Source organism: Erythranthe guttata, chromosome 10, assembly GCF_056151865.1.
Source record: "Erythranthe guttata isolate IM_541 chromosome 10, IM_541, whole genome shotgun sequence".
NCBI classification, from domain to species: domain Eukaryota; kingdom Viridiplantae; phylum Streptophyta; class Magnoliopsida; order Lamiales; family Phrymaceae; genus Erythranthe; species Erythranthe guttata.
Genome location: NC_142542.1, coordinates 7,789,012 through 7,809,579, shown reverse-complemented (window position 1 = coordinate 7,809,579; position 20,568 = coordinate 7,789,012).

Here is a 20,568-nt window from a genome sequence, read left to right as displayed (position 1 = left end):
ACAAACAAAATATACTCGAATAAAATTAGACGTATAACTACAATCCTTATAATTATTGCATCATACTATTTTAATGGAAGCACATACCCATAAATTCAAGTTTGATATTAAAGTTTTTAATTAAAAATATGAAATATTAAGTGTTATAGTACATTAGGAACTGAACCAAGACATACAATTTAATATAATATATTTAGAATGGAAAAATAAAAGATATGTAATAGTGGTGCAGTGGCGGGTGCAATATAAAATCTCCATAGGGATATACTCGTCCAAAATCCATTCAGTTTTGCCTCTGGATGAATAAGTCACAATTTCTTTTCTGAATCAATAAGCGCTAAACCACCCCATTCAGCTATCAACACCAAACACGCTTAATATGCTGGGCACTGACCGAGTAAGTAATTGTTGCCAATCAGCGCTTATTCAGTGCTATCAAACATGCCCTTAGTCTTTATTTATAGTTTCAGAAGTCTCTTCCTAGCAAGACACATTGATGGGAGAAGTGTATGTTCATTCATCAGATAAGTCTCTTCAGTTTAAGATACACATCTCTCTAATTTGAAAAAAATGCATTGGTTTAAAAAGAGTTCCTACAATTTTCACTGGCTTAATTAAAATTCCAACAAGTATGATATCATAGATCATTTTGCCATCAACATGTCGCAGAGCTTCGGTGGATGAAAATAGGGAGGAAATTAAAGGATGGAGAAAAATGAAGCGCAATAATGACGGCAACAAACCAGGATAGAATGGAAAAGAAATCGCTCGTATGGAAGAAGAAATCGCTCGTATGGAAGAAGGGCTGTCATGACTCGGTTTTATAGGACTACCGACCATTTTTTTTATCAATGCATTTCAACCAACCTATGCATAGTTGTTTTTTTTTTTTTTTGGCCAAAATGTTTTTATTCCATTAAATACTTGTGAAAGTACAAGGGGGCCTCGTTAAAAACCTTATGGGCCTACACAAGGAAAAGAGTACGCCTACAATCGGAACGGAATAAAAACTGGACAATCAAAGTCCTATACAATCGATTACAAAAAAGCCCAAAAAACGGGTTAAAAAAGAAATAAACAAAAATTACTATGTCTAATATGGAAAATCTTTGGAAATTGCTCAAGAACCCCATGTATGGATGAAAGTACAAATATGCATAAGAACCATGTGTAAGTTGATATTCCTGCTCACCAATACAAAAATTGCAATTCGACCCCTTATTAAATTGAGAAACCCACATGTCATCATTGGTACAAATCAACTTAGGGGCGGAAATTAGCAATCCCCAACCTATCACTGATCAAAACAGCCCGAACCTCCACTGGAAGACTAATTTCGGTAAAATATTCTTGACTTGATTGGTGATTATACGCCCAATTAGCTAATCGATCCGCCACCGTATTCTTTTGACGAACTACGTGCTTGAATTGAAAAGAAGAATCCACTTCCTGCAAGCAAAGCCGAAGAATATATTCTAACTCCCATGTAACGACCTTGGTTTTAATTGCATTAATAGCCAACAACGAGTCACTCTCCACCGTAACATGAAGGATCCTGTTAGTTTAATATGGGGGCCCAAATGTCTGATCGGGCCCAAGCCATATGACCCACCTGGCGGCCCATTTCCAAGGAGTCGGCCCATCCTCACTTAAGCCCATGCAGCTTGTAATCTTGACCGTTGGATGACGGGACTCGATCTGGACCGTTCATCCCTCACTTATATACTCTCTCCCTCCCCTGCTAAGTCTCAAACCCTAATCTCTCTTCTCTCTCTCTATCCGCCGTTGCCTCTCTTCTTTCCTTTCTTCTTCGATCTGCTCTCCGAGATCCATGGCAAGAATCAAGTCTTCAATGATTCTTGCCTTCGATATCTCGTCTCTGAGCCTATATATTCTTGGCATATTGAGAGATGAGGGATACGAGTGATACTACCCTTCTTTCTTCCTTCTGGTTTTCGATTCCTCTGTTGTGAGCAACTCGAAATCTTCGTGAGTGAGGGAAAATCTGATTTGGGTTTTATACACTGTGGGAAACCGTATCCTTTGTGGGTTGGGTTGGGACCGAGACTGTGAGGGTATTTTGGCTGCGAGGCTTGTGAGGAAGGGAACCTGACACCGGAAGTGGAGCTGCCGCCGACTGGGCCTTGGACGTGGACTCGGGATCGGAGGACTGAGCCGTAGCCGTTGTCTACCCCTTCTCAATACAGATCTGGGATCTGTCAAGATTTGTTCATTTCTTTGTTCTCCTTTTTATTTTATTTAATTATATAGATATTATCTGTATCCCTAATTCCCTACTCCCATAGGTATTTCAATTCTTGTATCATTTGTTAATCTTTCTTATGGTCTGTAATTTAATCGCTATTTGAACGACCACCCAACAGTGGTACCAGAGCATCGTCAAGTTGGGTGGTGCTCGTTCAAATAGGGCGTACGGAAATCCAACCGGATTCCGCTCAGGTATTGTACCCTAAACCCCCTATGGTTGGGATTTAATTTTCTGCTGTGATTGGTACTGCCTTAACTTTTTCGATTCTGTGGACTGTGAGCCACTTTGTGTGATTCGTGGTGTGTGTGCCACACTGTGTGGTTTCTGTTGTGGTCTGTGTGCCACTCTTATTTCTGTGTGAATCTTGTTCTTCCGCTGCATATATAATCTGCTCACTTATATATATAAATATTAAAGGGTGGTATAACTTGGATGCTCGACCTCACTTGACCGGACCGCAAGTGCCCTGGAATCCTGTGAGGGAGGGTCTCCAAGATTACCTATCCTTGTTGCATATGCGTCTATCCCAATTTTGGTCTATAGTGAAAAATTGGTCTAATATCTTGCTTTGTGCTGAAATTACTATGTCTGCTATGTCTGCTTATACTATGGCACCTTTCGATGGTAAGGGTGATTTTTCTATTTGGAAACAGAAAATGAAAGGTGTGCTAATTCAACAAAGATGCTATGTGGCTCTTGATAAATCTTATGCTGCTGACACTAGTGCTGCTAAGAAAACAGAACTTGATGAACTTGCTTACTCTGCCATTATATTGAATCTTTCTGACTCTGTGATTAGAAAGGTAGGTATGCATGATTCTGCTAAAGGTCTTTGGGATAAATTAGATGAGCTGTACACTGAAACTTATCTGCCCTCAAAACTATTTTTACTCGAAAAATTTTTTAGATTCAAATTGGATCTAACCAAAAATATTGATGAGAACATAGATCAGTTTACCAGATTAGTTCAGGATATTAAACTGATGGGAGACAAAAGTATTGATAACTATACTCCCATTGTTTTGTTAAATGCAATCCCTGATTCTTACAATGATTTGAAATCTGCTATTAAGTATGGCAGGGATAATATTTCTCTTGACACTGTCATAAACGGTTTAAAGAGCAAAGAACTGGATTTGAGAGTTAACAAAAGCAATAAAAGTTTTGGTGAGGTGAACTTTGTGAGAGGAAGGCAACAAAACCGTTTTTCAAATAAGCCTTCCTCCATTAACCAAAATGTTTTTCAAAATAGTTCTCATCAAAACAATTTTCAAAAGAAAAAGGGCAGGGGCAGGAGTAAGTCGAAAACTCGTGTTAGTAATCGTAAGTGCTATAATTGTGGTGAACCTGGTCATTATGCTCAGAACTGTACTAAGCCTAATAAGCACTCTAATGATCAACATGCTAATCATGTTTCTGATAATAATCTTGGTGATGTGTTTATGGTTGGTGAACATGCTTGTGTGAATTCTGTGCTATCATCTCTTGGTGAAAATGATTGGCTTTTAGATTCTGCATGCTCACATCATATGACTCCTATGAAACATGTTTTCTCACAATATGAATCATTGAATAATTGCAATGTGACTATGGCTGATGGCACAAAACGCCAAGTTCATGGAATTGGAACTGTTTGCTTAAAGTTTGAAACTGGTTATGTGTTAACTTTGCAAAATGTGCGGCATGTTCCTAATTTGAGTGAAAATCTGATTTCATGTGCTATCTTAGAAGATGATGGGTTTCATGGTGGTTGGGGTAATGGTTGCATGAAAATTATGAGGGGTAATCTGCTATGTTTTAAGGCCATGAGAATGCAAAATATGTATGTATCTCATTCTGAATCATCTGCTTCTGTGAATGCTGTCCAAAGTGATCATTCTATTATGTGGCATAATAGACTAGGTCATATTAGTAATAAAGGCCTCAGCATTCTGCATAACAATCACTATTTTGGCAATGATAAAGTGTCTGAGGTTACTATGTGTGACTCTTGCATCGTTGGAAAGCAAACTCGTGTTTCTTTTCAACCAACCCCTTCCCCCAATCCCTCTAAATGTTCTGATATTCTTGAGTATGTGCATGCTGATGTGTGGGGTCCTGCCAGTGTTCCGACACATGGTGGGAACCGTTACTTTCTGTCCATAATTGATGATTTCTCTCGTAAGGTGTTTATCTTCCTGTTAAAACAAAAATCTGATGTTGTTGATAAGTTCAAAACATGGAAAGTTTATATTGAGAACCAAACAGGAAAACGGATAAAAGCCCTTAGGAAAGATAACAGTACAAAATTTTGTAATCAAGAAATGGATGCTATGTGCTCTGAATCTGGTATTAAAAGGCACAAAACTGTCCCTTACTCCCCTCAGCAAAACGGGGTGGTTGAACGTATGAATCGAACTCTTTTAGAGAGGGTTCGAGCCATGCTCGCCACTTCGGGTTTACCAACCATGTTTTGGGGTGAGGCTGTTTTGACTGCCACCTATTTGATTAATAGATCTCCCTCTGTGCCTTTAAATGGTGATTTGCCTGAATGTGTTTGGTCGGGTAAAAAGGTTGATTTGTCCAACTTACGTGTTTTTGGTTGTGCTGCATTCATGCATCATAAAAGTGATAAGCTTGAACCCCGTTCTGTGAAATGTGTTTTCTTGGGTTATCCTGAAGGGGTTAAAGGTTATAGACTTTGGGTTAAAGGGGAACATGGCTATAAAACTGCCATTAGTCGTGATGTGATTTTTAATGAATCTGTTTTTCCTTGTCTCGTTGTGCATAATACTGTTAATTCAGAGGCTGCTCCAAATGAGGTGGAGTTGCCTACTGTTAAATCTGAAAATCTGCCTGATATTGAATCTGAAATACTTGAAAGTTTGCATGACCAAAATGTTGAACATGACTTGCCTAATGTGGATAACTTGTTTGATTATCAACTTGCTAGAGATCGACCTAGACGTGAAAATGCTAGGCCTCCACAACGTTTTGATAGCTTTCATCTTGCTTCTCATGTTTTCAACGTGTTTGAATCTATAGATAGCAATGAACCTAAAACTGTTAGGGATGCTCTAAAATCTGATAAATCAGCTGAATGGTTAAATGCTATGAAAGAAGAAATGAACTCTTTGCATGTTAATCAAACTTGGACTCTTGTTCCTAAACCTGCTAATTGTTCTTTGGTAGACTGCAAATGGTTGTTTAAGGTTAAGGATGAGGTAGACTCCATTAGGTATAAGGCTCGTCTTGTTGCTAAAGGTTTCACGCAAAAGGAAGGTATAGATTATACTGAAATTTTTGCCCCCGTTGTTAAATTTACCACTGTTCGTATTATGCTTGCATTAGTTGCGCATTTTAATTGGGAATTGAAACAAATGGATGTAAAAACTGCTTTCTTGCATGGTGAGTTAGATGAGCATATTTACATGAAACAGCCCGAGGGCTTCGTAGATGCTAAAAGGCCTGAATATGTGTGTTTGCTGAAAAAATCTTTATATGACTTGAAACAACCACCTAGGCAATGGAATAAGAAATTCGATTCTTGCATGCTTTCATTGAAGTTTAAGAAAAGTGATTATGACCCTTGTTTTTACTTCAAAGATACTCTCTCTGTGCCTATTTTCTTGTTGATCTATGTTGATGATATGCTCATAATCAGCCCTTGTGTGAAATCTGTTGATCATGTGAAAATGTGTCTAAGTGAACAATTTCACATGAAATACTTGGGAGATGCTAAGAAAATTTTGGGCATGAATATTGATCGAAATCGTGATAATAATCTGCTGTTCTTGAATCAAATTTCTTATGTGAAAAAGATATTAGAAAAATTTGCCATGACGAATGCTAAAACCACAAACGTGCCTTTAGCTGCCCATTTCCAGTTAAGTAAGGATCAGTCCCCCAAGACTGAAACTGAAATTGACTCTATGCAAAATATTCCTTATGCCAATGCGATAGGTTCTGTGATGTACTTGATGGTAAGCACTCGTCCTGATATAGCTTATGCGGTAAGTTGTTTGAGTCGTTATATGTCGAATCCAGGTATGTCGCATTGGGAAGCTTTGAAATGGCTTCTTCGTTATTTGAAACATTCTTTGCATATTGGCCTAAATTTTTCTAAGTCTGAAACTGAAATTGAATTAATTGGCTATGTTGACTCCAACTTTGCGAATGATAGAGACAATAGGAAATCCTCAACTTCTTACGTTTTCACTTTGTGTGGATCATGCATTAGTTGGAAATCGCAACTGCAGAATATTGTAGCCCTATCTACAACCGAGGCTGAATACATTGCTGCCACCGAGGCAATAAAAGAAGCTATATGGCTTAAAGGCATTCTACGCGAAATTGGTTTTCTTAAAAAGGATGTCACTGTTTTCTCGGATAGCCAATCGGGAATTCAATTATGTAAAAACCCTGTTTTCCACGATCGTACTAAACACATTGAGATTAAGTACCATTTTATTCGTAATATTGTGGAACAGGGTATTATCAAGCTGGAAAAAATCCCATCACAATTTAATCCAGCAGACATGGGTACTAAGTGTCTTCCACTCGAGAAGTTTCGCTCATGCTTGAAAAGCTTGAGCCTAATCTCTCAATCTTGATCCCTATATGTACTAGCTGGGCTGGCTTTGTGACTGCCCCCTAATCTCTGTGATTATTTAATCTTTGTGATTATTATTGTACTATACTGACTTTGTGTTTTTTGAGTGCAGGAAAATTAAAACGGCAATGATGACCTCCCATCCCAAATTTGTCCCGATGGCCCATTCCCAGGTGGAGAATGTTAGTTTAATATGGGGGCCCAAATGTCTGATCGGGCCCAAGCCATATGACCAACCTGGCGGCCCATTTCCAAGGAGTCGGCCCATCCTCACTTAAGCCCATGCAGCTTGTAATCTTGACCGTTGGATGACGGGACTCGATCTGGACCGTTCATCCCTCACTTATATACTCTCTCCCTCCCCTGCTAAGTCTCAAACCCTAATCTCTCTTCTCTCTCTCTATCCGCCGTTGCCTCTCTTCTTTCATTTCTTCTTCGATCTGCTCTCCGAGATCCATGGCAAGAATCAAGTCTTCGATATCTCGTCTGTGAGCCTATATATTCTTGGCATATTGAGAGATGAGGGATACGAGTGATACTACCCTTCTTTCTTCCTTCTGGTTTTCGATTCCTCTGTTGTGAGCAACTCGAAATCTTCGTGAGTGAGGGAAAATCTGATTTGGGTTTTATACACTGTGGGAAACCGTATCCTTTGTGGGTTGGGTTGGGACCGAGACTGTGAGGGTATTTTGGCTGCGAGGCTTGTGAGGAAGGGAACCTGACACCGGAAGTGGAGCTGCCGCCGACTGGGCCTTGGACGTGGACTCGGGATCGGAGGACTGAGCCGTAGCCGTTGTCTACCCCTTCTCAATACAGATCTGGGATCTGCCAAGATTTGTTCATTTCTTTGTTCTCCTTTTTATTTTATTTAATTATATAGATATTATCTGTATCCCTAATTCCCTACTCCCATAGGTATTTCAATTCTTGTATCATTTGTTAATCTTTCTTATGGTCTGTAATTTAATCGCTATTTGAACGACCACCCAACAGATCCCCATGTGCCTACACATTCTTAATCCATAAACTATAGCCAAAAATTCTGCAGAGTTGTTCGTGCCATGCCCGGAAAACGAAGAATATCCAGCAACAATATTCCCCCTCGAATCTCTAATAATACCGCCTCCTGAACTCATCCCACCTTTTGTCGAGCCATCTGTATTAAGCGTATACTTTCCTGCTGGAGGAAATTCCCATTTGTGCCATCCCCCCGTTTATGAGGTGGCTGCACCACCGGAAGACCAGCGGCTTGAATACGAAGGCTTTGAATCTTGGTAGAAGATTGCCTGGGACGATGCAAAGCCACCAAGTTCTGCGTGTGATAGTAAACCTTACGAATAATTTCAGCACTTGACATATCCCCATCAGCATATACCACCCGGCACCGAGCATTCCAAAGTTCACGGATAATGTGACATACTACCGAATTCCTAATCATCGCATAAAGAGAGAGATCGGATGGCCGCGGGACCCAAACGCACAAAGCATGTTTGGGCGACTCAAACCGATCTTGGACTTGGAAAAGGGAGCCGAAGTGCTTCCAAACCCGTACCGCAGTCTCTGAGTGCAAAAATAGGTGAGCAATATCTTCCGGGCAAGGCGATTGGCAGCAAACACATCTTGAAGCTAATGGAATACCCCGAGAAATTATTCGTTGATCAACCGGCAATACATGATGAATTAACTTCCATAAAAATCCACTAGTTCGATGAGGTAAGTAAGGCTGCCAAATACGAGTTGTCCACGAGACGCGCAAACGTGGCATATTAATATAACGCCAATATTCCTTACTCGAAAATTCACCAGATTGAGTGAGGGTAAAAATCAAACGATCCGGTTTATTCATCTCTAAAGTAATCTTCTTCATCTTCTCATGCAATTCTTGTGGTATAATTTGCAGCAGATCCACAAATTGGGGCCAGGCTTCCGCAATTGTTAAGTTATTATCGCTTGGTAAAGGTCCGACTAACACCTCTCCTAGCCAATTATCTGTCCAAAATTTAATAGCACCACGGCCCACCAACCATTGAGTACAGTCCGCTAAGCTCTCCGCATGGCTACAAATCGACATCCATAATGGAGAGGCGGATCTCCTTGTAATATGAACTCGTTTATCACAATACTTCGCCCGAGCAAATTTGGACCATAATGAGACATAATTGACCAGATTTAGTCTTTATTTATTGTTTCAGAAGTCTCTTCCTAGCAAGACACATTGATGGGATTGCGCTGATGTAAGTTTCATTATCAAGACGAGAACGATTTCTCACGTTTTGTATTTTATGAGATTTTATTTGGATCATGTTAAGAAATTGCATTGAATATTATTGTCCTAATCTTACCGTCAAACCGATAGTAAGATTATTGTTCTTACTACTAGGACGACTACTTTTTTTAATCATAATTTTGCACACAAATTTGGAATGCACCGATTCAAGTTTCATTAGAAAGACGTGGCCATTTTCTACAACTTTCATGCTTTGATTTGTGTTTTTTTAGATTGTATTTGGACAGGATCGAAAACCGTATTCAATACTATTGTCCTGATCTTACTCGATTCAACATTAAGTTTACATATTTTTACTCTCTTTTCTTTTGATCATACCTAGGGCATACGAACTGTGACTACACTGATGCAAGATTCGGTAGAAAGACGTGATACAATCTCCTGGTAAAAGAAGCAATGATATTGCTGTAGATGAAACTTCAAGTTATGTTTTTCCTAAAAAAGAAAACCCACTCCTACAATAGTTCCTAATTAATACATTAACTTCTCTACAATAACTACCCATAATCTAATAATAACTACTAAACAAAAGATAAGTAAATAAATAATAATATTTAATTAAACTTCTCTCGTGCGTATCATTCTAGCCATCTGTTAAATATCGTGGGTTGGGTTTTGGCTTGCGAGAGCTACGCCGAATCGTATCATTCTCCTCCCCTTCAAAACGAACCTTGTCCCCAAGGTTGAGATGGGGAAATTGCTTGGCTAGAACTATGAATGGCTTCCAAGTAGCTTCTTCACTTGGCAAGAATTTCCATTGTACCAACACCTGCCGCTCACGACCACCCTTGCCCACCACCGTTCGAGTGTCTAAGATTTTATCCGGTTCAACTTGTGGAGAACCATCTGGGTTGTATGGCGGCAATGTGGGTACGGCTGCAGCTTGGTTTCCCATCTTACGCCGCAATAATGACACTTGGAACACCGGATATATTCGAGAATCGACCGGTAACTCTAGTCGATACGCCACACGTCCCACCCGCTCGATCACTTTGAACGGACCATAGAAACGACTAGCAAGCTTTTGATAAATTCGTTTAAATACTGAGTGTTGCCGATAAGGCTGGAGTCGCAAATACACCCAATCTCCCACTTCAAAGTTTTCCTCGCGGCCATGTTTATTGGCGATCTGTTTCATTCTATTCCTTGCGGCTGCCAAGTTCTCCTTAAGCTCCTTCAACAACTCATCTCTCGAATGAAGTGCATAATCTACCTCCTGCACCACAACCATCCCTGGTATATATTGGATTAACGGCGGCGGAGGTCTCCCATAAACAGCTTCTAAAGGCGACACCCCAATAGATTGGTGAAATGAGGAATTATACCAAAATTCAGCCCATGCTAAGAAGTCTTCCCAAAGTCGCGGTTTAAGACACACGAAGCATCGTAAGTATTGCTCGAGACATCGATTCACCACTTCCGTTTGCCCGTCTGTCTTGGAGTGATATGCCGAGCTTGTCTTCAGCTTCATGCCTTGCAAGCGAAACAATTCCTTCCAAAATTGGCTCAAAAAAACTTGTCCCTGTCGGAAACAATGGACATTGGCAAGCCGTGTAACTTTACCACCCCACGAATAAATATGTTAGCCACATCTTTAGCCGTGAAAGGGTGAGCCAAGGTTAAGAAATGAGCATATTTTGACAATCGGTCCACAGCGACCAAAATTGTATCTTTTCCACGCGATCTCGGCAAACCCTTGATGAAATCCATGCTAATATCTGACCAAATTAACTCGGGAACGGGTAAAGGTTCCAATAACCCAGATGGTTTACGCAAATCGTCCTTGTTCCGCTGGCACATGTCGCACTCTCGAATAAAGCTCTTGACATCGCTGCGCAATTGCCAATAAAATAATTGTGAAATCCACTTAATGGTTTTTAGAACACCCGCATGGCCTGTTGAGGGAGAACAATGGAACTCCCGCAATAATTTCTCGCAAAGGAGCAACACTTCAGGCACCACTACTCGCCCTTTGAACCACACACATCCATTGCGCCACTCATGCCCCTTGGAACTGAGTGGATCTGCCTTCAATTTTTGTTGCAACTCTTTAAGTTGCGGATCTCCGTGAGTTGCTCGATTGATTTCGTTCCAAATATCCCAATTTGGTAGCGTGATTGCCCGCAATTCACCCTCCGTCTCTTGATCAACCTCGGACATGTTGAGGTTCTCGTCGTCTAGTTGTTCACGGCGAGATAGGGCATCGGCTGCCCCGTTCTCTTTTCCGGGCTTGTATACTATCTCGAAATAAAATCCCAAAAGCTTGGCTATCCATTTCTGTTGTTCCGGGGTTGTGATTCTTAGCTCGAGCAAACAACGTATGCTTTTATGGTCGGTGCATATTTGAAACCGTCGCCCAAGTAAATAAGGTCGCCAACTCCGGACCGCTTCTAGGATTGCTAACATTTCTTTCTCATAAGTCGACCATGCTCGTTTTTTCTCGCTGATTCCCTTGCTAAGGAATGCTATTGGACGCCTTTCGGACTCAAGATTGCACCAATACCATTCCTCGATGCATCTGTCTCAATAACAAAATTTTCGGCGAAATTCGGTAAAGCCTCTACAGGTGTGGTCGTCATGGAAAATTTCAGAACAACGAAAGCCTTCTCTGCTGCCTCATACCACACGAATTGCCCTTTTTTAAGGAGACTAGTAGTGTCTAATAATATAACCGAGAGATATGGTTTTGTGAGATATGGTTTTGGGTGCATCAAGTCACCTACGAAGAGTAATTTGACCTTTAAATGCCCTTGATAACTTACAATCCTTTCAATTTCTTATATGGACGTTTTTGTTGGAATCAAATTAATGAGAGTAAGTACCAAATAAAAACTTACATATTAATAGGCAAATTTCAAAAACATGAATTCTTAAAATTGGCGTGAGATAATTTGTGTTTTCTAAATATTATGAATATCTAAAAATTCATTATTGTCATTAATTTATATTAATAGAATTATTTTTTTTTATTTTTATTTTGATAAATATTCATTGAATTACTTAGTTGCCCTTAAAATCCTATATCCAAATGCTATTTATTGAGGGCAATTTTGAACCTACAAAAAAGGGAAGAAACTCCTATCAATTCATATTTTTATAAGTAGTATAGATATAGATTAGTCAGTGGTAGCGCTAGACACGGCCACAGGCCGGTTTTGGGCCCGGAACCGGCCCGTTGACGGCCCAAACCGGCCCGTTGACCGAGTGAACCGGCCCGGACCCGTGAACCGGCCCGTCCTACCCGGGACGGTCCCGGTTCTGAGAAATGGTGAACCGTGAACCGCCGGGCCAGCCCGGCTGTTCACCCGGATTTAAAAAAAAAAAAAAATGCAAATAACGGCTAGTGAACCGGCCCGAACCAGCCCGGGTGAACCGGGCGTTATTTACTTTTTTTTGAATTTTTTTCCCTCCCCCCCCCCCCCCCCAATTTTTCCTATAAATACCCTCACACCCCAACCCAATTCCCCCCCCCCCCCCAATTTTATTTCCTTTTCCTTTTTCTATTTAAAAGTACTTCTTTTAATTTACTTATTGATAAAATATTTCAAAAAATCATTTTAAATTCGCAATCTTTAAAATTTTGAATTTAAAATTAAGTTCAAGTCTTTTCATTTATTTCCTTTTCCTTTTTCTATTTAAAAGTAATTCTTTTAATTTACTTATTCATAAAATATTTCAAAAAAAAAAAAAAAAATTCAAAATTTCCGGGCCGACCCGGAACCGGCCCGGATAGACCCGCTGAACCGCCCCGAACCGGCGGGCCGACCCGGCCCGCTGAACCGCCCATACTACGGGCCGGTTCCGGAAAATGTGAACCGTGAACCGGTTTGAACCGGCCCGAACCGGCCCGTGGCCGTGTCTAGGTAGCGCTATCGTTCCATAGTTCTGCATGAATATACGGTAATAATCCGTTAACCCCAAAAATCCACGCAACTCTCTTACTGTAGCTGGTTTCGGCCACTCCACCATGGCTTGCACTTTTTGTTGGTCCACACGAACTCCATCTCGAGATATCCAGTGGCCTGGATACTCAACTTGTCGCTGCCCAAAGCAGCACTTACTCGATTGGACATAAAATTGTCCCTTCCTCAATATTCCAAAGGTCGTATGCAAATGATTCAAGTGGTCGTCCAAATTGCTACTGTAAATCAATATATCGTCAAAAAAACGAGTATAAATCGCCGCAAGTATGGTCGAAATATTTCATTCATGGCCCCTTGGAATGTAGATGGTGAATTACACAATCCGAATGGCATCACCAAATATTCATAGTGCCCATTGTGTGCCCGAAATGCGGTCTTGTGGATGTCGTCAGGGTGAACGCAATTTGATGATATCCAGCCCGAAGATCTATTTTGCTAAAAAATCCGCACCATGTAGTTCATCCAACATATCGTCAACCGTTGGAATTGGAAATCTGTCTTTGACAGTGACTTCGTTTAATTTTCTGTAATCTGTACAAAAACGCCAAGATCCATCTTTCTTTCGTTCTAATAAAAGTGGCGACGAGAACGGACTATTACTATGCCGAATCAGCCCCGACTTGAGTAATTCCACTATCTGCTTCTCTATTTCATTTTTTTGAAAGTGAGCGTATCTATACGATGGAACGTTCACTACTATTGATTCGTCGGTAAGAGGGATACGGTGGTCGAACTCTCTCGGTGGTGGTAATGTTTTTGGTTTCTCCTGTACATCAGCAAATTCCTCCAGAATTTATTGTATGGCTTTGTTTTCTGCAGGTTTAATTGATTTTGGTTCATATTGGTGAATCCTTGTGAGCCCAAATAGTTCTCCACCTTCTTCCCAATCTGCCAAAATTGAATTCACGTCAATCTACTCAATTTCTTTCCTAGTACGTCCCTTAATGTGGTGTTCTCGATCCCCTTTGTAGAACCACATCGATCTAGCACGATAATCTGTTAGAACAGACCCGGGGGACTCTAGCCAAGGCAAGCCGAGTACGGCTTCCTAGCCAATAATCAGAAGAGAAAATATAGTCGTTTCAAATGCATATCCTTGAAGCTCCATAGGTACCTTTACAAACTTCTCACAGCATTCTAACTTTTCCCCATTGGCAACCTTGACAAGAAATGGTCGAATTGACAACTTTTCCTCAACAAGTCGTGGATTAATGAAATTCAAACTGGACCCACTATCGATCAACATCTCTACCCTTTCTTCCCTAACAAACCCGCTAGGCGCATCGTAGGGGCCCCGGTTTCTTCCCCCAATGCGTTTAATGAAATCTGGGGTTCGTCTTTTTCATTTTTCTCCATTTCAATCAATAATGCTTGTGCGCGTTTACATCAATGCCCCAGAACATATTTCTCGTCGCAGTTGTAGCATAAATTTTTTTCTCTCTGTTGTTGCAACTCATCCCACGGTATTCGTCGTGTCTTTCCTGTCAGCGGCGGTCGAGTAGAATTACTTGTCGTTGGCGCCGCTCTCCCTTCTAGGCGATTACCCGAATTCCATTTTCATGTTGAATGTAATTGTTCGTCTTTTCTCTTGGCCAATTCGATAGCAGTTTGCAAATCCTTTGGTTTAAATAGCGGAACATCACTTGCTATTTCTTCTGGTAGGCCAGCCATAAAGGCCTCCATAAGTGCCTCATCTCCCCACTCCGGCAAACAATTCATAAGGCGTTCGAATTCTCCTTAGAATTCACAAAATTGTCCGACGACATATTGACTCATTTGGATCTTCATAGTGACTCATTTCAACGATCTCGATTTGCTCGTTCGAACCACTGCCAGCATTGATTTGCATCCCCTTCTAGATTAAATGACGCTAAAGTAACCTTTCTTGTATCGTGGATTTTGTTGGCCAAAAAAAATTGTTTTGCCCGACTGAGCCAAACCCTCGGTTCCTCCCGTGCAAACCTTGGAATATCCATTCGTATTTGATTCCTCCGCCTGTCCCTAAATTTGTGACCCCTCTGTCCCGACGCTCGACTTCTCACTGAGCCGTTGGAAGCGTGACTCCCCTCGCTATCTTCCCCTTCGATCGACGTGTTCGTCGGCGAACGGCTGTTCCGCCTGCCCCAAGGATTACGCAGATTGCGTTGTTCTCGCCCTTTCTCCATTAACTGTTGCATCGATGTCTTTATTTATTGGATGGAATTCTCCAACAATTCCAATCTTTCTCTGTTAGTTGCCATCGTTCAAGCCGGTATTGATGTTATCGCAACGTGGCTCTGATACCAATTGATACAATCTCCTGGTAAAGAAGCAATGATATTGCTGTAGATGAAACTTCAAGTTACGATTTTCCTAAAAAAGAAAACCCACTCTTACAATAGTTCCCAATTAATATATTAACTTCTCTACAATAACTATCCATTATCTAATAGTAACTACTAAACAAAAGATAAGTAAATAAATAATAATATATAATTAAACTTCTCTCGTACATATCATTCTAGCCATCTGTTAAATAGGTTGGGTTGGGTTTTGGCTTGCGAAAGCTACGCCGAATCGTATCAAGACGAGAACAAGTTTTATATACCATTTTCATATTTTGTATTTTCGTAGATTTTATTTAGATAGAATTAGACATGACCACGGTTCGATTCGGTTCCGGTCGCGATTCCAAAAAGGCCAGTTCTGGTTCTGATTTAAGGGGAACAGGAACCAAACCGAATATTTTCGGTTCTTTACGATTCGGTTCCAAAAGGTTCTCGATTCGGTTACCGGTTTTAATCGGTAGAACCGACTGGTTCTTAATAATTCTATTATTATTATTATTATTATTATTATTATTATTATTATTATTATTATTATTATTATTATTATTATTATTATTATTATTATTATTATTATTATTATTATTATTATTATTATTATTATTATTATTATTATTATTATTCTTATTATTATTATTATTATTATTATTATTATTATTATTATTATTATTATTATTATTATTATTATTATTATTATTATTATTATTATTATTATTATTATTATTATTATTATTATTATTATATTATTATTATTATTATTATCATTATTATTATTATTATTATTATTATTATTATTATTATTATTATTATTATTATTATTATTATTATTATTATTATTATTATTATTATTATTATTATTATTATTATTATTATTATTATTATTATTATTATTATTATTATTATTATTATTACTACTATTATTATTTTTTTTTGTTACTATTATTATTATTATTATTGTATTATTTTGTTTTTGTTATATGTTTTTTTTTTTGGGTTATGTAACCCTTTCATCCAATTTACTTTTGGTTAATGTCTATTATTTTTGTACGTAGACACTTCAAATTTTATATCCCAATTAACTAGGTTACATGTTTTGAACTGGTAACTATTACATTTACATATATAGCATGACGATTTTTTTGTGGTGCAATAAAAAGAAAAACAAATATTTTACTACCAATTGTGAACTTATTATGAGAAAAACCATTAAACAGAAGGTCTTTCGATCCATGTGTGTGCTCCAGGGCCGGTCCTGGGTGATTGGAGGCCCTGGGCAAGACTTAAAATCGAGGCCTTGAATTCCGATTTTTTTTTTTAAATGTACATATGTGTGTGTATATATATAATATATATGTGTGTGTGTGCGTGTGTGTAAGATATGGATGTATTAAATAAAAATGGGTATTAGAAAAAAGTTTTTTAATTTAACAAAAATAATTTAATTTTGTGAAATAAAAACACATACAGTAGAACCTCGATAAATTAATACCCGATAAATTAATAACTTCGCTTAAATAATAAATTTTCCCGGTCCCGACTCGGGGACAACGTGTTAAACATAATAATTCGCTAAATTTATAAGATAATACACATTCGAAAATTTTAAGAAGGCCCATATAATATATAAATTAATAATGCATAAAAATAATTCTTAAATTACATGGTACAGTACATATTTTATACATCTATGAATTCTTAATGCAATATAATTTAATTGTCGTTTGTTTCTTTTTGAAGTTCACATTACCATCAATCTCGTCCCTAACTTTGCTTAACATGGTTAGAACTTTCGACATAGTCTTGTCATAGCTCTACATATATTGTTCTATAACATTGCTGCTTTAAAGAGCTTTTGTTCGTGAAACGGGCTCTATAGTGCATTGAAATAATGGTAAATGAATAATATACACTTAAAAAAATTAAAAAAATATATATTTATTGAAAATAATAATAATAATAATTTCATAAATTAATAAATTATTAATTAATGTATAAAATAATAATTATTAATTTATCGATAAGTTAATATTTCGCTAAATTAATGGAATTTTGATGGTCCCAACTGTATTAATTTATAGAGGTTTAACTGTATATCATAGAAAAAACAACTAAGTTTAAACTTAGAAACTAACAATAGAGAAATATATAGGAGTGCAAGAAAAATTAAATTAGAGTAAAACAATGTACATGAGAGAGAAATGGTAAGAGGACAAAAGAGATTGGGTGAAAAAAAAATAGAGAGAGATAAAGGACAAGATGGATTGGGTCAAAAAAATTAATGTAGAAAGTGAGGGTTAAAAAGTTAAGAGATGAAGATAATAGGGGTTGAAAAAAGAAAAAATAAAAATAATTATAAAATAACTAGCATTTTCCCCCGTGCGATGCACGGGATAGCATTTCAAATGAAAATGATAATTAGTTTAATACATGATAATTACCATTATAATAAAATTTATTAGTGATATCAAAAACAACATCAACATTTATACGGATTTAATAATATAAACTCGTTAAAAAAAACTATAAAATCTTAAATGTCAATCTTAAATAAATGAAGCATATTTTTTATTAGAAAAATAGGCTGGAAAATAATAATAATAATAATAATAATAATAATAATTAAAAAAAATATAGATGTAGTTGATTATAATTGTGCTAGCCGAGATTTGGTGTTAAAATAATTAGAAAAAAAATAGCTGCAAAATAGGAGATAAAATAAATATATTTACACATAAATTAATTTATTTTTACAAATATGCCATTAGGGTTTCTTAGGTTACCCTAGCGTTTCTTTCTTTTATATATAAGATAACAAAAATATATATTTTTTGGGCCCCATTGAAAAGTGGGCCCTGGGCCTGGGCCCTGCTCGCCCTGGGCCAGGGCCGGCCCTGGTGTGCTCGTTGCCTCCATCTCTTAATATTTCTTTAAGAGTCATATAAATATTTTTCATAAATATTTAAAAATGAAGTCAGTAAGGTGAGATTTAAGATTGAAAATTAATTAAAAAGCTCTTTTGTAGCCAACATGTTTGATTTGCAAGGTGGTAACTTTTTTCTTTCTTTATTCATTTATATGTAATTTTCTTAGTCTATCCCTAACATTAACGAACCACACAAACGAAAAAATGGATGGATGGTTCAATTTATATATATATTAAATATTAACTTGGGTAGTTCAATTTTTCTTCAAAATCTGCGAGATTACTACTGCCGATAATAAAAATTCAAACCCCATTCTTATATGATTAGGTAATAATAGACATTATTTTCTTATTTTTACTTAAGTTCTAAGGAGGAGAGAGTTCTAAAACAAGTAAAAGTTATCAAAATCGGAACAAAATTTTACAGTATGTTTCTTTCCTATTAATTATTTTTTTCTCTTCTTCACCACACAGACACAGTTATGATTTATCTCTTATTTTTGAAAATTATTTAGAGGTGTTTTTTACGTAAATATTTACTTTAATGTGAAAAAAACTACATGTAAACGGGTTCGGAGCGGGTGCGGATTTTGTATATACCCGCCCCGCAGACCCTCCTGTACCCGCCCCATATATATATATATATATATATATATATATATATATATATATATATATATATATATATATATATTATTTATTATAATATCATTAAGGATATTCAATTTTTTTTATTTTTTTTCTTACTTCTTTGTTCAGCTTTATGGGTTTTTTGGCGGGACGGGTACCCGCGAGTTTCCTACAGGGCCGGTGCGGATTGGTAAAATTTATACCCGTTGCAGGGCGAGACGCGTGTAGGTTGAACGGGTTTTTTAACGGGGTGGGGGCGAGGAATGCAAAACCCGCCCCAAACCCGACGCATGTCCATCCCCAGGGGCGTGTCCACCCAAGGGCTAGGGTGGACTCAAGCCCCCCCTCACTTCCAAAATTTTCTCCCATATATATATATATATATATATATATATATATATATATATATATATATATATATATATATATACCCTATTATTTTTTTAGCCTACCCAATTATATTATTTAAGTCCACTTATTCAAAGCCCCTCTCGCCTTGCTTGCCCTCATCTTCTATTTCCCAACTTCGTTCTCGTATCTTAAAAAAGAAAAAAAAACTTTCTCTCGGCGGCGACATCTTTTCTCTCATATTAATTTTTAGATTGAATATCAATATGAAGTCGATTGTGTAAATTTGATAATCGACTTGATATTCTCATATTTTCATCGTATTTAGCTTTTGCGATTCGATTTGGTATATTATCTTCTGAAAGTGGAGAGAAAAATTTCATATCAAATTTTTATCTTAAATTTCTTTTATAGTAATTTGTTTTTGGGCGCTGCCCCCGGAACCCCCGATGTGTTTAAGCCCCTTCACAAAAGATCTGGCCTCACCATTGGCCATCCCTATCTTCCATGATTCAATAATATTTTGTAATGCAAATAAATCAACAGCAACATGTATCAAAAAAATATTGCAAAGCTATGAAGTAACATCCGGCGAGATGGTGAATCTTCAGAAGTTGACTATTGATTTTAGTAAATCAACAACCACTACAAAAAATAATTTGTTGAGCGACAACAACAATTTTTACATGGTTAGGCCAAAAATGCTGTCTCTATACTTATCACTAACATGGTGTCACTATTTCTCTATAGTGACGATAAAAAAGAAGACAGGCTATTTTCACTCTTAAAATATCTTATTTTATCACCAAATTAAATATATTTTCTATTTTATCCATTTCTTCCTCTTTCAACCATATTCATAATAAATTCATAAACTGTCCACCACCAAACTAATTAGAATATTAAAAAAAAAAAAAAAAAACTCCACAATTTTCCACTAGAATCTTTACCATAAAATCCTACCTTGTCCACCTTAAGTGGACGATACCTTCTTCAGAACAAAACAACCAAATGTAAAAAAAAGCAGGAATATACGTTCTTGTGGAAATAAATTAACAGCTCGTGTAGAAATAAATTAAAAAAAAAAAAAAAACACATACAAGAAATTTTAGATATTGTTGTTTTCAGTGGATCAAAATTTGAAAAATGGGTTGCATTTCATTCAGCGCAATCTGTCTAGAAACTGATTCAAATTGGACGATTACTCAAACCTTGTTTATTCTTTTATATTTAATTTCCTTGGAAATAATCAACCATCTTCTACCTATATAAA